We start from the raw sequence: 17,712 nt of genomic DNA on the forward strand, positions 1-17,712 counted from the left end.
TTCCTGCTTACTCTCTTACATCCCTTTGTCTCCAATTACTGTTAATACAGTACAAACTTTTATTCCCGTTTTGCTAATTATCCCAGCACCAGGGTGAGAATTCCAAAGGGCAGGGAAGTAGGAAAAAGGAAAGCTGAAATTAAACTGTAAGCACAGTCACGGTCGTGTGATTTTCCACTTGGTGACCAATTTGCCAGTCCTGATTGTGGTCACTTGATGTGTGCTCCAGGCTGATAATTATTGGGGATTTAATTTGGCCCAAGGTGGTAGAGCAGGGGTAGGCAACCTTGGCTCTTTTATGACTCATGGACTTCAACTCCCAGAATTCCTGAGCCAGCCATGCTGAGGGGAAAGAGAGAGGTTTCCAAGCTGAGCCATGCTGGCTGAGGAATTCTGGGAGTTGAAGTCCACCAGTCATGAAGGGGCCATAGTTCCCCATGCTGGCTGAGGAATTCTGGGAGTTGAAGTCCACGAGTCATAAAGGGGGCCATAGTTCCCCATGCTGGCTGAGAAATTCTGGGAGTTGAAGTCCATGAGTCATAAAGGGGGCTATAGTTCCCCCATGCTGGCTCAGGAATTCTGGGAGTTGAAGTCCACAAGTCATGAAGGGGCCATAGTTCCCCCATGCTGGCTCAGGAATTCTGGGAGTTGAAGTCCACGAGTCATAAAAGAGCCAAGGTTGCCTACCCCTGTGGTAGAGCATACAATGCACCATAGGACTTCATGGCATCATGGAACTGACCCATATCACCGAGGGCCTTGCACACATTGGTTGTCAAAGATTAGATCTGTGTTTTCTCTGAGGGTAATTGTAATCTGATTTGATGTGGATATATGAATTTGGTAGTAGCCCACTTGGAACTGCATCTTTACTAGAAGCTTAAATCAAGTTCTTTGATATTAGCCAGAAAATCAGCCAAGTTATTTTGATGATACTTTGGCAAAATTTCAGGGGGAAAAAATGATCTTTAAACACGGTCCTAATCTTGCTACAATTTCTCATGTTTCTTTTTTAAAGAAAAGAATGTCCAAGAGGGTAAGAATTGCAAGGAACAGCAACAAACAATCCACCCAAAAGAGGAAAAAAGGAAGTTTGCCAATCAGCCAGAACCAAAAAGTGATGAGAGAAACGGATCACAAAGTGGAATTAAGAAAAGCTTTTCGTGGATCACTCGGCCTACTCATCATAGAAAGATGCCTACAGGAGACAGACCTTATAAATGCCTGGAGTGTGGGAAGAACTTTTCTAAATCCAGTCACCTCATCCGCCATAAAATGACCCATTCAAAAGAGAAACCGTATACCTGTAGCGAGTGTGGAAAGGCCTTCCGTGATAATTGCTCTCTCAGAAGCCACCAGAGGAATCACAGAGGAGAAAGGCCCTATAAATGCATGGAATGTGGAAAGACTTTTACTCAAAGTGGTGCTCTTGCTACCCATAAAAGAATCCACACGGGGGAGAAGCCATATAAATGTATGGAGTGTGGAAAGGGCTTTACTCAGGGCAGCCACCTTACTTCGCATAAGTTTATCCACACAGGGGAGAAGCCATATAAATGCACGGTGTGTGGAAAAAGCTTTACTCAGGGCAGTCGTCTTACTTCTCATAAGTTCGTCCACACAGGGGAGAAACCGTACAAATGCACGGAGTGTGGGAAGACTTTTACTCAAAACAGTAACCTTACATCCCATAAAAGAATCCATGCAGGGGGCAAGCCGTATAAATGCAGAGAAGGTGGAATGGGCTTCTGTGAAAATGCATCCCTTATGGAACATGAAAGGATCCACCTGGAGGAGAAACCATATAAGTGCACGGACTGTGGAAAGGGTTTTTCACTATCTGATCACCTCATTTCCCACGAAATGACCCATTCAGAGGAGAAACCGCACGCCTGCTTGGAGTGTGGAAAGATTTTCCCTGATAATTATTCCCTTAGAAGCCATCAAAGGAATCACAGAGGAGAAAGACCCTACAAATGTATGGACTGCGGAAAGACCTTTGCCTGGAGCAGTAATCTTTCTTACCATAAAAGAACCCACACAGGGCAGAAGCCTTATAAATGTATGGAATGTGGGAAGGGTTTTAGTACCAACAGTTACCTTACTGCCCATAAACGGATCCACACAGGGGAGAAGCCGTATCAATGTACGGAGTGTGGAAAGAGCTTTAGAAGGAGTAGCCTTCTTACTTACCATAAAAAAATCCACACAGGAGAGTAGCCGTATCGGTCCAAGGAGTGAGGGAAGAGTTTTAACAGGAATAGTAATCTAAAATCTCATGAAAGAGTCCACTTGGGCAATACTGCACATAAATATTAGACATATACAAATATGTGAGAATATTTTGCCTTTCCAGTCCAGAGTAGATTGGAAGATGAATCTTCAATCCTGATTGTAATTTTTACTCAGTAGGAGGTTCCCAGGCAAGAAATAAGTGGAGCTAAAGAGTATTTATGGTGTCTTCATGGTGTCTAGCACAATATTTAAGAAATGTAGATTTCTAGGAATTCCCTCTGATGAATATATCCACTGGAGTAGAATTGCAGGCAGATAATCAACCCTTAATCCCTTATTATGATCGCACTATTTCTTCATTTGCTTAATATTGTTACAATCTCCCTTTCCATCCTTGCTTCTCATTATGTAATGCAAAGTAATATCTGAGAAAGAAAACCATAAGGAGCATAGGGTTAGAAAATACAACCTGAGCTCATTGGCTATGTTATCCTAATTTTGTGGCGATTTTTGTTTTTTATTGCAAAGTTAAATAGCAAAAGAGTTTTTATTGCAAAGTTAAATAGCAAAAGAGTTTGTGTGTCCTAGTATCAAAAAAACCATTCCAGAAATATATGGGAGACATCTCTCAATTCACAAAGGAGTTACTGTCTCTTGCATGTGAAAATAACAAAGCCAGATTTGTTTTCTACTCTGTGAAATCAGGACATGGGATGGGTAATAGGAATGAGAAAGCATTGTTCAGTCAAAAATGTCTTTATGGCACTGAATCCTCACTATAAACTCATATAAATGTGCATTATATGGAAAGAGATTCAGAGGGAGACTTTCATTCTTATCAAATGAGCCACAGTGGTGAGAAAGCCTATAAATGCACATGCAAACGCTTTTTCTATGAAGGTGCTAAAATCTGCTTTGCTGCAGAATGACAAGACTGGCAAAAGCTAAAATGAAAGGTTTGCAAGAAAAGTAAGCAAGCTCAGAGAGCACCAAGGACACTTCATTTCAGTCCTGAATTACAAATATTCTCCATTGCTAAAATTGATTTTGTCACATTTAGCTTTAAAATTAGATTAAATTAAATGTAGTTGGTATGGGGTTTTTTTCCCTGTCATATGGTTAATGATCTTTGGGTACCTTGAAAATGACAATCATGGGATTATTTTTGGAGGGTCCATACTTGAGGGTTTTAGAGTTTCATGTCAGGTTGAAATCATTTACTCAAAGGCAGCTGGGCAGTAGTTTAATAATAATAATAATAATAGTAGTAGTAATAATAATAATAATAATAATAATAGTAATAATGATGATGATGTTGGAAGGGACCTTGGAGGTCATCAAGTCCAACTCCCTGCTCAGGCAGGTAACCCTATACCAGTGATGGCAAACCTTTTAGAGACTGGGTGCCCCAAAACCGCCCCTACCTCCCCGCCCGCCCCACTCTGCGCCCCGCCCGATCCACCCCCGCTCCCCCGCAAGGCCACCCAGCGCCTCCACGGCCCACTACAGTAGATCATCCAGGCAGCCCAGCAGCGCCGTGGCAGCCATGCCCTCCGCCCGTGCCCCGCAGCATCATCTGTGTGCGAAGGGGCGTGAGGGCGGAGCCTTGTCTCTGCTGCCTGGCTGCCATGTGCTTGGCTGTGTTGCTCCATGCGGTCCGTGCCCCAGGGCGACTCTCCTCCAAGAGGGCTGCTGGTGAGAAGGGGGCCGTGGGGGGAGGCAGGGCTGGGGCGACAGTGCACGTGCCCACAGAGAGGACTCTGAGTGCTGCCTCCGGTACGCGTGCCATAGGTTGACCACCACTGCCCTATACCATTTCGGACAAATGGCTGTCCAGTCTCTTCTTAAAAACTTCCAGTGTTGGAGCATTCACCGCTTCTGGAGGCAGATTGTTCTACTGGTTAATTGTTCTAACTGTCAGGAAATTTCTCCTTAGTTCTAGGTTGTTTCCATCCGTGTTGTGTTCCTAGTGTTGTGGAAATATCCACCCCATCTGTTTCTAGCCATTTCCATATAAGGAGCAGTTAAATCAAGTAGCTTTATTAAGAGAAAGTTCTTGTAGAGAAGATGGATCTCTAAGCAAGCATCCAAGAGGAACCTAGATGTGTCATAAATAGATGTGATAATATAACACACATGGAAAATCCTGACAAAAATGAGAATAGACATAAAAGGACAATGCCGGTATTGTTATCCAGCCTTATTGATTATGTGTCATCAAGTTGGCTCAATTCTGCAACCACACAAATAAATTTTCTGACAGGAGGAGTATATCAGATCTTTGCAACCACACATGATAAATGTTATGATGGAGGACTTCTTCCTAACTTTGTCCTTCAGTCGTGCACTCAGCACATTAACTGGGTTAATTCATCTTACTTCTGGTTGTCCTCTTTCCACCTTTCCATTGATAACAATTTTTATTGCAGTTTCAATAAGGGTAAAAGCCAATACAATAAAAAATATGAAAAAGTATATAGAATAAATAAAGGGAGGAAGGAGACAATGGGAAAAAGAACAAAGGGAAAAAGATTCAAAAGGAAACAATTTTTTCCATTCATCAAGATAAGTAGAAATATTTTTAAAAGCTTAACATCTAACATTTCAGCAAAAAACTTTTCACCCCATATTTCACCTTTTATCTCTTGGCATATAATAAAAGTCTCATCTTCCAATCCCAATCAGCAAAACTCCATTAAGAGTTGCTACTGGTAACAATTTGATATTTCTTTCCTTTATACAATGTCTTACGATTTTCTCTAAAAATGCAAAAGGGAAAAAAAAAATCTTTTCATATCTTATATCTGTAACAAACCTTTAAAACCCACCATTGAAATAATCAGGAAAATTTCCATCAGGAGCGAATAGAAACAAAAATATATATTTATCATTAAGCCCTTCAAATGCTATTCCACAAATTTATCGCCTCTTAAAATACAATCCATTGAAAGCTGTTAGAAAAAAGGATCCTCCATTTTGGTGGGAATCCTTTTCCCACTTCAAGGTTTCTTTTTTTAAAAATGATTCTTTTTGGGGAAGATTTTTGCCTTGAGGTCCATTTAACCAGTGGAACAACCTGCCTGCAGAAGCGGTGAATGCTCCAACACTGGAAGTTTTTAAGAAGAAACTGGACAGCCATTTGTCCGAAATGGTATAGGGTTACCTGCCTGAGCAGCGGGTTGGACTTGATGACCTCCAAGGTCCCTTCCAACTTTATCATAATCATCATCATTTATTATTATTATTATTATTATTATTATTATTATTATTATTACTCCCATTCACAGCTACCATCTTTTCCTTGTTTGGTGCAATGGTGGCTCCTGAACAATAAAAGTAGCCTTTTATTCTGTGACTATTTCTTCAAAAAGAGGCACAAGCGAAAAAGAGTTGAAAGCAGAAAATGAGTTTTTCCTAAACTAGGAATATGTGTTCCCCAAACAGGCTTGAAATGTCTCTGGCAGTTTAGAGCAGGGGGTCTTCATGACTTGTGGACTTCAACTCCCAGAATTCCTCAGCCAGCTTTGCTGGCTGAGGAATTCTGGGAGTTGAAGTCCACAAGTCATAAAAGGGCCCAGTTTGAAGACCCCCTGCCTTAGAGACAATTTCTTATGGAAACTAATCAATGAGAGATGATCCAACATAGACAAAAAGGAGAAATTTCCAGCCAGTTAGAACAATCAATCAGTGCAATGGCTCGCTTTCAAAAGTAGCGGGTGCCCCATCACTCAGGGTTTTTAAGAAAAGATTGGACAGCCATTTATCCAGCCGAGGCGGGATAAGAGAGTATTGCCCGGGGCATTTCTCTTCCCCCCTTCTTCCGCTGTGAGGCGGGGGGGGGGCATGGCGCAGAGGCTGCCGGGAAGCCTTGCGGGGCGGTGCATCCCGACGAGCCTTCCGAGTTCCGTGAGTGGCGGCTCTACCCGTGCAAAGGGGTCCCGCGCTGGAGGTGATAGTGGAGACGGGTCAAGTCTTCCCCCGGGGTGGGAGTCCGGGGTCCCATGTTGCCCTGCCTCTCTTTCCCATGCTTTGACCGGGCGGAGGGGGGAGCAAAGGAGAGAAATGGGGGGTCGCCAGAAGGGAGGGGCCGTTTGCCCCCATTTCCTGGGGGAGCCTCTGCATGGGCTGGAGGGGGAGGCTGGCCGGAAGTCCCCCTGCCGGTTCTGGGTGCAAGGCCGGCGGGTCCCCGGCTGCGAGGACTGGGGTGCTGCATCCCCGCCTTTCCCCACGACTGGCAGACGAAGGGAAACGTTGCAGAGAGGGAGGTGCAAGTGGGGCTGAGATGCAGCATTCGCACCGTGTATAGAATAGAATAGAGTAGAGTAGAATTACAGAGTAGAGTAGAGTAGAATAGAAATACAGAATAGAGTAGAATAGAATAACAGAATAGAGTAGAGTAGAATAGAATAGAAATACAGAATAGAGTAGAATAGAATAACAGAATAGAGTAGAGTAGAGTAGAATAGAAATACAGAATAGAGTAGAATAGAATAACAGAATAGAGTAGAGTAGAATAGAAATACAGAATAGAGTAGAATAGAATAACAGAATAGAGTAGAGTAGAATAGAATAGAAATACAGAATAGAGTAGAGTAGAATAGAAATACAGAATAGAGTAGAATAGAAATACAGAATAGAGTAGAATAGAATAACAGAATAGAGTAGAGTAGAATAGAATAGAAATACAGAATAGAGTAGAATAGAATAACAGAATAGAGTAGAATAGAATAGAAATACAGAATAGAGTAGAATAGAAATACAGAATAGAGTAGAATAGAATAACAGAATAGAGTAGAGTAGAATAGAAATATAATATAAAATAGAATTACAATTACAGATCAGAGTAGAGTAGAATAGAAATAGAATAGAGTAGAATCGAAATATAATATAGAACAGAATAGAATAATAGAATAGAATTACAATTACAGAATAGAGTAGTGTAGAAATACAGAATAGAGAAGAGTAGAAATACAGAACAGTACAATAGAATAACAGAATAGAGTAGAGTAGAATAGAAATATAATATAGAATAGAATAACAATAGAATAGAATAACAGAATAGAATAGAATAACTTTATTGTCACTTTGAATGTACACTAATCAGCATACATTAAAATGAATTTTTGTTGCATACAGCTCTCCAAGGGTCACCACCTCCAATATACCCTACATAAATGTGACAAAAATAAATAAATACAGAATTATGCATATACCCACATATATGACAACAGAGAAACAACACAGTCTAGATCGGATGTATAGATATACATGGCAAGAAAAACGAATCTTGCGAGTTTACCGGATGGATGGCATAGGGGACAAAGCTATTACAGAACCAGGTAGTCCTGCTAGAAATACTTCAAAATCTCCTCCCAGAGTGAAGCAACAGAAACAAATGGTAAAGTGGGTGTGTGGGGTCTCTAACAATGCTTTGAGCGCTAAGCACATAGACCTTATAAGCAGCATCCTGGATATCAGGAAGTGAGCTCCCTATGAGCTTCCTATGACTCCAGTGTTCGTCAAAGTTGGCAACTTTACACTCTGGGTGTTGAAGTGGAAGTTGGAAAAAGACTAGGAATTGCATGAAAACAGACCATCATGTTAAGGTGTAGCTGGTTTATTGATTTGAGTTTTATTCCTATATGTATTGGATGGTGGTTTGTTAATTCAGGCTTCTAAAGTTCCCCAAGGGTATTTCTGCCAGGTGGTTAATGGGGTTCTGCTGCTTTTACTATATGTTCAAATGTTGATTTAATTACTTATTAAATCGATTTATATATCACTCGTCTTACTTTCTGTTTGTGACCTGAAACATTCATGAGTCAGATTGTTTTAAGGGTTTCTCTTATCTCTATTCACCGCCACAGAAATCACTGTAACAGAAACCTCAGAAATAGAAATCCACAATCTATTTTTTGTGTTTCTCCAATATTTTAAGTCATTGGAAGAAGTTGATCCAGAAAGGTTCTCCTTAATTTCCACCAGATAAATCAACCTAACCTAATAAGATTCCCCTCCCTCTTTCCAAATATTAGTAGATTCATTTAACATCTTTTTATTTTGGAGAAGGATCCTCTGTAGTTAAATTTGTTGTTAGTTGCGAAGTCGTGTCTGACCCATCGCGACCCCATGGACAACGTTCCTCCAGGCCTTCCTTCCTCTACCATCTTCTGGAGTCCATTTAAGCTCACGCCTACTGCTTCCGTGACTCCATCCAGCCACCTCATTCTCTGTCGTCCCATTCTTCTATTGCCCTCAGTCTTTCCCAGCATTAGGCTCTTTTCCAATGAGTCTTTCCTTCTCATTAGGTGGCCAAAGTATTTGAGTTTCAACTTCAGGTAGACCGGAAGATTTCTCGTCAGTCCCAACTAGAGGAGATCCTGACTGGCCAAACTAGCGGAACGTCAGGTCCCCTGAGCGTCCTCAGAAGAGGTCGTGGTATCAAGTTTCCGGAGTTAAGAAACCACGAGTCGGAAAGAATACCAGGTTGAAAGTGTCGGTATGTAACGTTGAGGGAAAACCATGGCCTTGACTATACATACTTTGTTGGCAGGGTGATGTCTCTGCTTCTTAGTATGCTGTCTAGATTTGCCATAGCTTTCTTCCCCAGGAGAGCAAGTGTCTTCTAATTTCTTGGCTGCAGTCCCCATCTGCAGTGATCTTGGAGTCCAGGAAGATAAAATCTGTTACTACCTCCATTTCTTCCCCATCTATTTGCCAGTCACCCAGTAATTACTGGAAATATCTTTTGTTTTCCATTTCAGATATGTAAAGTGAAAACCTTTCCTGCTTCCTCTGAAGATGAAAGCCTCTTGTAAGTGTGGAGGGCTGAATGTCCTTGGGAAACTTGACCAGATCCTCACCGTGAAATTCAGATCTTGCGAATAAGAAGATCTCTGGAGATCCATTGACCCATTTTGCAGCTGGATTAGAGAAAAAAGAGAAGATGGAGGGACAACACCCAGCAGATGTAGGAACTGGAAAAGGCCCTCTTGCTTGGAGCTGTGGGAAGAATGGGTCACGTTTTAGGCAGAAGATCCAGGAAGTGGGAACTAACACTTTAGAGGTCCACTGCTGTCACTTCAGCAAAGTACAGTTCCAGAAGGTGACTGGGCCCCGTGATGTTTGCAGTCACCTCCACCGCCTTTGCCTTCAGTGGCTGCAGCCAGAGAGACACACGAAGGCTCAGATGTTGGACCTGGTTCTCCTGGAGCAGTTCCTGGCTGTCCTTCCCCCAGAGATGGAGAAATGGGTACGGGAGTGTGGCGCAGAGACGAGTTCCCAGGCGGTGGCCCTGGCCGAAGGGTTCCTGCTGAGCCAGGAGGAGGAAAAGATGCAAGAAAAGTTGCAGGTATGAGAATATAGCTCTAATGATCTCTCTGAATTTGTCAGTGACAGAGTTTTCTGGGATTATGAACTGCTAAGGCCAGTTGTTCCATTCTTTTTTTAGAAGATGTATTTGGGGAATTCTTCCACCCTCATTTTTCATCTTCAGTGATACACATTGGGGTCTCCCAGCGTGAGGGTGCAGTACGAGAATTCATTTCTTTCTCTCTGCTCTTCCTTGTTTCTACTGGGACATCATGTCCAGATATCCTTGGAAGCAGCCACTGAGTATGTCAAGGGAAGGAAAGAATCCAAACTCTCTCAAGAACTGCTGCTCGGGGAGATCTTCCAGAAAAATGAAAATCAGGATACCATGTCAGGTAATGGAAGCTCCTTCTATATCAGTAATGGCGAACCTTTTTGAGACCGAGTGCCCAAACCGCAACCCAAAACCCACTTATTTATCGCAAAGTGCCAGGGCCACATCAGCATTGTGGTGCCCTCGGGGGGGGGGCAGGGAAGTGCCTCTTAGTGCCACCTCTTGCACGCAAAACCCGGGGGCGCAAAAACGGCTGACACTGCACTGTGTGGTGCAGATACAAGACGCTGCATCACACAAGAACGGGGCAGGGCTAGTGAGTATCACGCAGGCACTAGCCCCACCCCATTTGCAGCGCGTGCATGCTCGCGGCCCCGTGTGCACCTGCGCGCATGTAAAATGCTTCCCCCTCCCTTTTCTTCCAGTCCACCAATCGACAATGGTTAGTGACCTCTGCTCTACCACCTGTACTCGAGCTTGCTAGTCGGCCACTTCGCCTCTTTTGTACTGGTCAGGGCTCCTGCTCCGGGTGGCACTGGCAGCCTGATGGACCTGCTGCTGGCAGGGGTGTCCCGCGTGCCAACAGAGAAGGCTCTGAGTGCCATCTCTGGCACACGTGCCATAGGTTCTCCACCACTGTTCTATATGATATAATAGGGACTGGACATCCAGCTAACTCTGATTCTTTTGCCCCTCTTGGGTGGAATCTCTTGTCTTTTTTTTATTTTATCAAATCTGCTTTCATACTTTTTTTTTTTGCCTCTCACAGAGAACCAAGACCAGTCCTTGGTATTTTTAGAATCACCTCCTCTTCATGATATAGCAGAAAGAACGGCTGAAGCTCTGCCTCAGGTAGGAGAAACTTTGGAAAAGTTGGAGGGGTTTCATTTTGTTCTGGAGTTCAAGGTAATATATATCGTAAGCCACATCGAGTCACTGAGAGCGATTTGGGAAGCCATATACATAAATAAGATCTATTTAAAATTTATTAAATGTATATGCCTCCTGTCTCACTATCCAAAGTGACTCTGTGTGGCTTACAATGGCGTAAAAGCATAAATATGAAAGTATTAAAATTAACAATTAAATGAAGGTGAAAAACCAAAAGCAAGTATTGTTCAGGGTGGACTTTTGTCTCCTACTCAAGTCAACCCCCTCCAGCATAGTACACCCTATCAGGCCTCAAGCCAACTGGTACAGCCAGATTTTACAGCCCTTCCAGAAGGCGGATGTCATCTCCAGGGGCAAGATGTTTTTTATTTTTATCCATTAAATTTAGATGCCGCCAATCTCACTGACATGCAACTCTGGGTAGCATACAATCTGCTAAATTAATGTAATAAAAGATTAAAACCGTAAAACAATCGATACAGCATTAAAATTAACAGAGAAATAGCTAAGACAGGGAGTTAATTGTTCTCAAGTAAGTCCAAGGTTGATTCTCTTAACTAGTTTCCATCTATTGCTTCATGTTCTGCCTTCTGATGCTTTGGAGAATAGGTTGACCTCTGTGACAGCCCCTCAAGTATTGGAAGCCTGCTATGGTGTCACCACTACTATTTCTCTTCGTGAGATTAGACATAATCCAGTTCCTGCAACCGTTCATCGTATTTAAGTGATTGTCCAGTTACTGCTATTGAGCCAAGTTTCACTTAATCTGTACCTGTAAAATTGGTTTTTCTTGCCTTACTTTTCTCTACATTGAGAAATTTATTTGTATTAACATGTAGAAAGTCCGCAAATGACTTCCAGTATCTTATAAAGCTGTCTAGTCCATTTTCTCCAATCAAAGCAGTTAGTTTTGCCGTCTCTGCTAATAATGAATTAGTAGAGATGGTGTTCCGGGATCTCTGGAAGATATAATAATAAGAATAAGAATTTTCTCCCATTAATGTGCAATTGTTTCCTTGAGTTTGTTTTTTACATGTTGAAAGAAGCTATTTTTATTATTTTTTATTTTTATCGCAAGCCTTAGTTCATTTTGACCCTTAGTTTTCCTGACTTCATCTTTGCAGGTTCAGACTATTTGCTGATATTCTGCCTTAATTATGTGCCCCTCTTTCCACTTTTTATACTTGTCGTTTTTGTCTTTCAGTTTATCAGAGTTCTATGGGTAGCCATGCAGCTTTCTTTTGAGATCTCTCATTTTTCTTCTTCATTAGAATTGTACTAGACTGGGCTTTTATAATCTTACTTCCCAAACTTCTTGTTTTGTTTCCCCTTAAGGATTCTCGTCCATGGAATCCTTCTCAGGCTCTCTCTAAGTTTATTGAAATCAGCTATCTTGGTCCAAGAGTCTATTTTGAGTTTGTTCTATTGCTTGTGCTTACATAATGCTGAATTCCAATATTAGAGGAATCCCAAGGTTCTTGTGACTTTAATGCGTTCTATCTAGATGGGTCCACTGCTGTCCAAAAGCTGCCTTGGGTCACTCCTAGGTGCTCCCATTTAAATCCAGGGAGCAGCATCGCCAGAGAATCAGTTTTGGCAGCAAAATCAGATCGTTGTAAAAAGAGATAAAGTCTTACTATTCAGCAGCCATCTTGTGGAGGAGTCCCTCCTGAAACTCCGGTTTCATTGAGCAGACTGTTGTCTCAGCTGTCTTCCAGGATCAATCCCATATACCATTACAAGCACTCCCAACACTTTTATTGTGGTACAGAGTGCGAGCATGATGGTCCCTAAGTGGATAGAGCAGACGGTTGGCAAAAATGTTAGATGGGTTTCTCTAGTATTTTCTTCTGCCCACATAAAAAGAATTGGAGCTACTGATAAGACTATCTTAATTGGCTTCACTGAAAGCCATTAAAAGTCTTGCAGTAAACCTGATAAAATATCCTTCGCATTATGCCATCTGCCAAAAGTTGTGGGATCTTATTTTGAATTCTGCAACCGTTGCTCATTTCATTCATTGGAAATCTCCCCTGGCATTGATCGAAGAAAAGTCTCAAGTTTTTCTTGGGGTTGTTTGTTAATGGGGAAATTTGTTTCCTTGTTTAGGATCTTGTGTCTTTCGAGGAAGTGGCTGTGCATTTCTCTGAGGAGGAGTGGTCTCATCTGGATGCTGACCAAAAAGCTCTCCATGGGGAGGTCATGCTGGAGAATTCCAGGAATCTGGCTTCTCTGGGTAAGAACTCTTATTTGTGGTCAGAAACTAAGAGAAGACATTTAGGGCTTAGATGTAACCATCTACTGTGAAAAAAACACACCTGTTTTATTGGAGAAGGAAATTAATAGCTATCTCCTTAGATGTGTATGAGTATTTCGCATCTAATATTTGAGGGAGGGCTTCTGTTAGTTAATTTTTTCAGTTTCTCTTGAATCTCATCAAGGAGAGCTTGACCTCTTGGCTGTAGATGTATGTGACCATACCACACTGTCCTCTGCTTGTTTGGGACCAGATATCTGTTTGCCATATGAATTTTGGCATTTTCTCAGACCAATAATGTGATGTCCCTCTTTTCTTTCTTGGACTTTTATAAGATTATGAACCTCTGGATTCTGGATGAAATATTTCAGTTTTTCTCAACCGTAAATGAGATTTATTGATTCCGGGTTCTCTGATCTTGACTTGACTTCTGTTGATTGGTCAGGTCAAAGCAATTTTTGTCTTGTTCCATGGATTAAGAAACTTTGGAGAGTCTCTTAGTCACATGTTTGCCAATTAGTATAAGTCAGTGATGGCGAACCTTTTAGAGACCGAGTGCCCAAACTGCAACCCAAAACCCACTTATGCATCGTCGGGTGCTGGGTGGGTGTGGCCCATTGGCTGGGTGTGGCCCATTGGGTGGGCATGGCTGTGGTGGTAACGGCAGACTGGGTGGGACTAAAAAGTTCAATCAGTCAATTCTAACTTTGCAAGATCTTTTTTTTTCCCTGCGAGAAGTTGAAATTGATTGATTGAACTTTTTTTTTTTTTTTTTTTGCACATGGCAGCGGAGGCCTAAAGCGAAAAGATTTTATAAAACCCAGCTGAAGGCCTAGGACTGGGGCGACGGCACACGTGCCCACAGAGAGGGCTCTGAGTGTCACCTCTGGCACCCGTGCCATAGGTTCGCCACCACTGGTATAAGTTATCCCGTTCCCAGCATTTTTTCCCCCTCACAGAACAGAGATTGCTTAAACAAGCAATCTCACCCTGAGCTGCTTTTCTCAGCACCATACAGTGTCCCCACAAATTTCTAAATACAAGTTGATAATCTGTAACCTTAATTTGCTGGCTTGCAGCTGCTGCCTGTAATTTCACACCCTCAGCTTTTGTTTGCTTTCTAAGAGGCTCAGAGCTAGGCAGACTATGGGTGCCAGCATATTCATTTTGATTTGCATTCCCATTGTGTTCCTGCTTACTCTCTTGCATCCCTTTGTCTCCAATTACTGTAAACACAGTACAAACTTTTATTCCTGATTTGCTAATTATCCCAGCACCAGGATGAGAATTCCAAAGGGCAGGGAAGTAGGAAAAAGGAAAGCTGAAATTAAACTGTAAGCACAGTCACAGTCATGTGATTTTCCACTTAGTGACCAATTGCCAGTCCTGACTGTGGTTGCTTGATGAGTGCCCAAGTCTGATAGTTATTGGGGATTTAATTTGGCCAAGGGTGGTAGATCATTGATGCAGCACAGGAGTTCATGGCAACATGGAACCAATCCATCAAAGGCCTTGTACGCATTGGTTGTCAAAGATTAGATCCGTGTTTTCTTTGAGGGCAATGGTAATCTGATTTGATGTGGATATATGAACTTTGAAGTAGCGTACTTGGGAATTCATCTTTAGCAGAAGCTTAGATCACATTCTTTCGTATTAGCCAGCAAAACAGCCAAATTATATTGATTATTCTTTGGCAAAATTTCAGAAGAAAACTTTAATCTCTAATCGTATTTCTAATCTTGCTACAATTTCTCATGGCTTTTTTTTTTTGAAGAAAAGAATGTCCAGGAAGATAAGAATTACAAAGAACAATGCCAAGCAATTAATCCAAAAGAGGAAAAAGAGAAGTTTGCCAATCTGTTGGAACCAAAAAGTGATGAGAGAAACCGATCACAAAGTGGAATTAAAAAAAGCTTTTCTTGGATCAGTCGACTTACTTACCACAGAAAGATCCATACAGAAGAACGACCCTATAAATGCCTGGAGTGTGGAAAAAGCTTTTCTAAATCCAGTCACCTCATTTCCCATAAAATGACCCATTCAAAAGAGAAACCATATACCTGTATCGAGTGTGGAAAGGCCTTCCGTGATAATTGGTCTCTCAGAAGTCACCAGAGGAATCACAAGGGAGAAAGGCCCTATAAATGCATGGAGTGTGGAAAGACTTTTACTCAAAGTGGTAATCTTGCTTCTCATAAAAGAATCCATACAGGGGAGAAGCCGTATAAATGTGTACAATGTGGAAAGGGCTTTAGGAGGAATGCTGATCTTACCTCCCATAAAAGGATCCACACAGGGGAGAAACCATATAAATGTGTGGAGTGTGGCAAGAGCTTTACTCAGGGCAGCCATCTTACTTCTCATAAGTTCATCCACACAGGGGAGAAACCATACAAATGCATGGAGTGTGGAAAGACTTTTACTCAAAGCAGTAATCTTACTTCCCATAAAAGAATCCACAAAGCGGGGAAGCCATATAAATGCAGAGAATGTGGAATGGGCTTCTGTGAAAATGCATCCCTTATGGAACATGAAAGGATCCACATAGGGGAGAAACCATATAAGTGCATGGACTATGGAAAGGGCTTTTCTATATCCAATCACCTCATTTCCCATGAAATGACCCATTCAAAAGAGAAACCATGTACCTGCTTGGAGTGTGGAAAGATTTTCCCTGATAATCATTCTCTTAGAAGCCATCAAAGGAATCACGGGGGAGAAAGACCCTATAAATGCATGGCCTGCGGAAAGACCTTTGCTCGGAGCAGTCATCTTTCTTCCCATAAAATAATCCACACAGGGGAGAAGCCATATAAATGTGTGGAATGTGGAAAGAATTTTAGTACCAACAGTTATCTTACTGCTCATAAAAGGATCCACACAGGGGAGAAGCCGTATCAATGTATGGACTGTGGAAAGAGTTTTAGAAGGAGTAGCCTTCTTACTTGCCATAAAAAGATCCACACAGGAGAGAAGCCATATCAATGCCAGGTGTGTGGCAAGAGCTTCAACAGGAATAGTAATCTGAAATCTCATGAAAGAGTCCACTTGGGTAATACTTTTCGTAAATACTAGACCTATACAAATATGTGAGAATATTTTCTTTCCAGTCCAAAGCAGACAAGTTGACCCCACAATCCTAATTGTGATTTTTGCTAAATAGAAAGCTCCAAGGCAAAAAATGAGGGTGAATAGAAATAAAGGGCATTGATTGCCTTCTTAATGGTGTCTAGCCCAGAACTGAAGAAATACAGGTTCCTAGGATTCCCCTCTGACGAATATTTCCACTAGAGCAGAATTGCAGGTAGATATTCAATCTTCAGTCCCTTATGATTTCATCATTTAATAATAATAATAATAAAGTTGGAAGGGACCTTGGAAGTCATCTAATCCAACCCCCTGCTCAGGCAGGAAACCCCTTTATCATTTCAGACAAATGGCTGTCCAATCTCTTCTTAAAGACTTCTAGTGTTGGAGCATTCACAGCTTCTGGAGGCAGGTTGTTCCATTGATTGATTGTTCTAACTGTCATTGATTGTTCTAACTGTTCTAACTAACTCCTTAGTTCTAAGTTGCTTCTCTCTTTGGTTAATTTCTATCCATTGCTTCTTGTCTTGCCTTCAGGTGCTTTGGAGAATAGCTTGACTCCCTCTTCTCTCCCTCCCTGAGATATTTTGCACCACATTGTCACAGAGGAGGTAAACCTATTCTCCAAAGTATCCCAGAGCAGCACAAGAAGTAACAGATGGAAACCTATCAAGGAGAGATCCAATGTAGAATTGAGAAGAAATTTCCTGACAGAAAAATTAACAGTGGTACGGCTTGTCTGGTTGTGGTGCTCCATCTTTGGGAGGGTTTTAAGAAGAGATTGGACAGCTCTTTGTTCAATCTCAGGGAGGGAGAGAAGAGGGAGTCAAGCTATTCTCCAAAGCACCGGAAGGCAAGACAAGAAGCAACGGATGGAAACTAACCAAAGAGAGAAGCAACCTAGAACTAAGGCGAAACTTACTGACAGAACAATTTTTCAGAATGATACAGACTCTATATTTATTTCTATATATATATTTATTTTTATATTTGTTCATATATTTATATTTTTATTGCATTGTAGGCCAGCCAAAGTCATTTTGGACAGCAAGATGGGCAGTATATAAATATAATGAATAAAGATTGCATAAATACCCAGGCACAAAGGTCATTTCTACACCTCCCTGCAGCTTTCCAGATAACCTGCTAAAGCATATAATGTTGCCAGGTTCTGTGCAGCAGCACTTAAAACTGGTCAGATGACCTGTGCTATAAACTGGTTTGAATGAGCACCTAGTCGTTCATCATTCTTGAATGCTATTTTGTGAGAGATGAAGTTTGCCAGGCTCCCCTACATCTATTGTAAGGCTCCTACACCTTCTTTAGATTTTTAGATTTTTTTTTAAATCTTTTAGTACTGGGGTGTAACTTTTTATGCTTTTTATTATTATTATTATTATTATTATTATTATTATTATTATTATTATTATTATTATTATTATTATTTTAATTTGTATACCGCCCTTCTCCCATAGGACTCAGGGCGGTTCACAGCATATTAAAAACAAATAATATACACAAAATACAAAAAATACAAAATACAAAAATACAAAAATACAAAAAAAAAAATAAACCCCGATAAAAGCCGAATTAAAAC

General features: G+C 41.5%; 1 pseudogene; it reads left to right on the forward strand.

The window, feature by feature from the left end:
* Positions 1-1,080: 1,080 nt before the first annotated feature.
* LOC114923089 overlaps positions 1,081-17,712 on the forward strand; it is a 30,577-nt pseudogene continuing 13,945 nt past the window's right edge.

This window comes from Protobothrops mucrosquamatus, unplaced genomic scaffold (assembly GCF_001527695.2).
Source record: "Protobothrops mucrosquamatus isolate PMUCROS unplaced genomic scaffold, P.Mucros_1.0 scaffold1862, whole genome shotgun sequence".
In the NCBI taxonomy this organism is placed as follows: Eukaryota; Metazoa; Chordata; class Lepidosauria; order Squamata; family Viperidae; genus Protobothrops; species Protobothrops mucrosquamatus.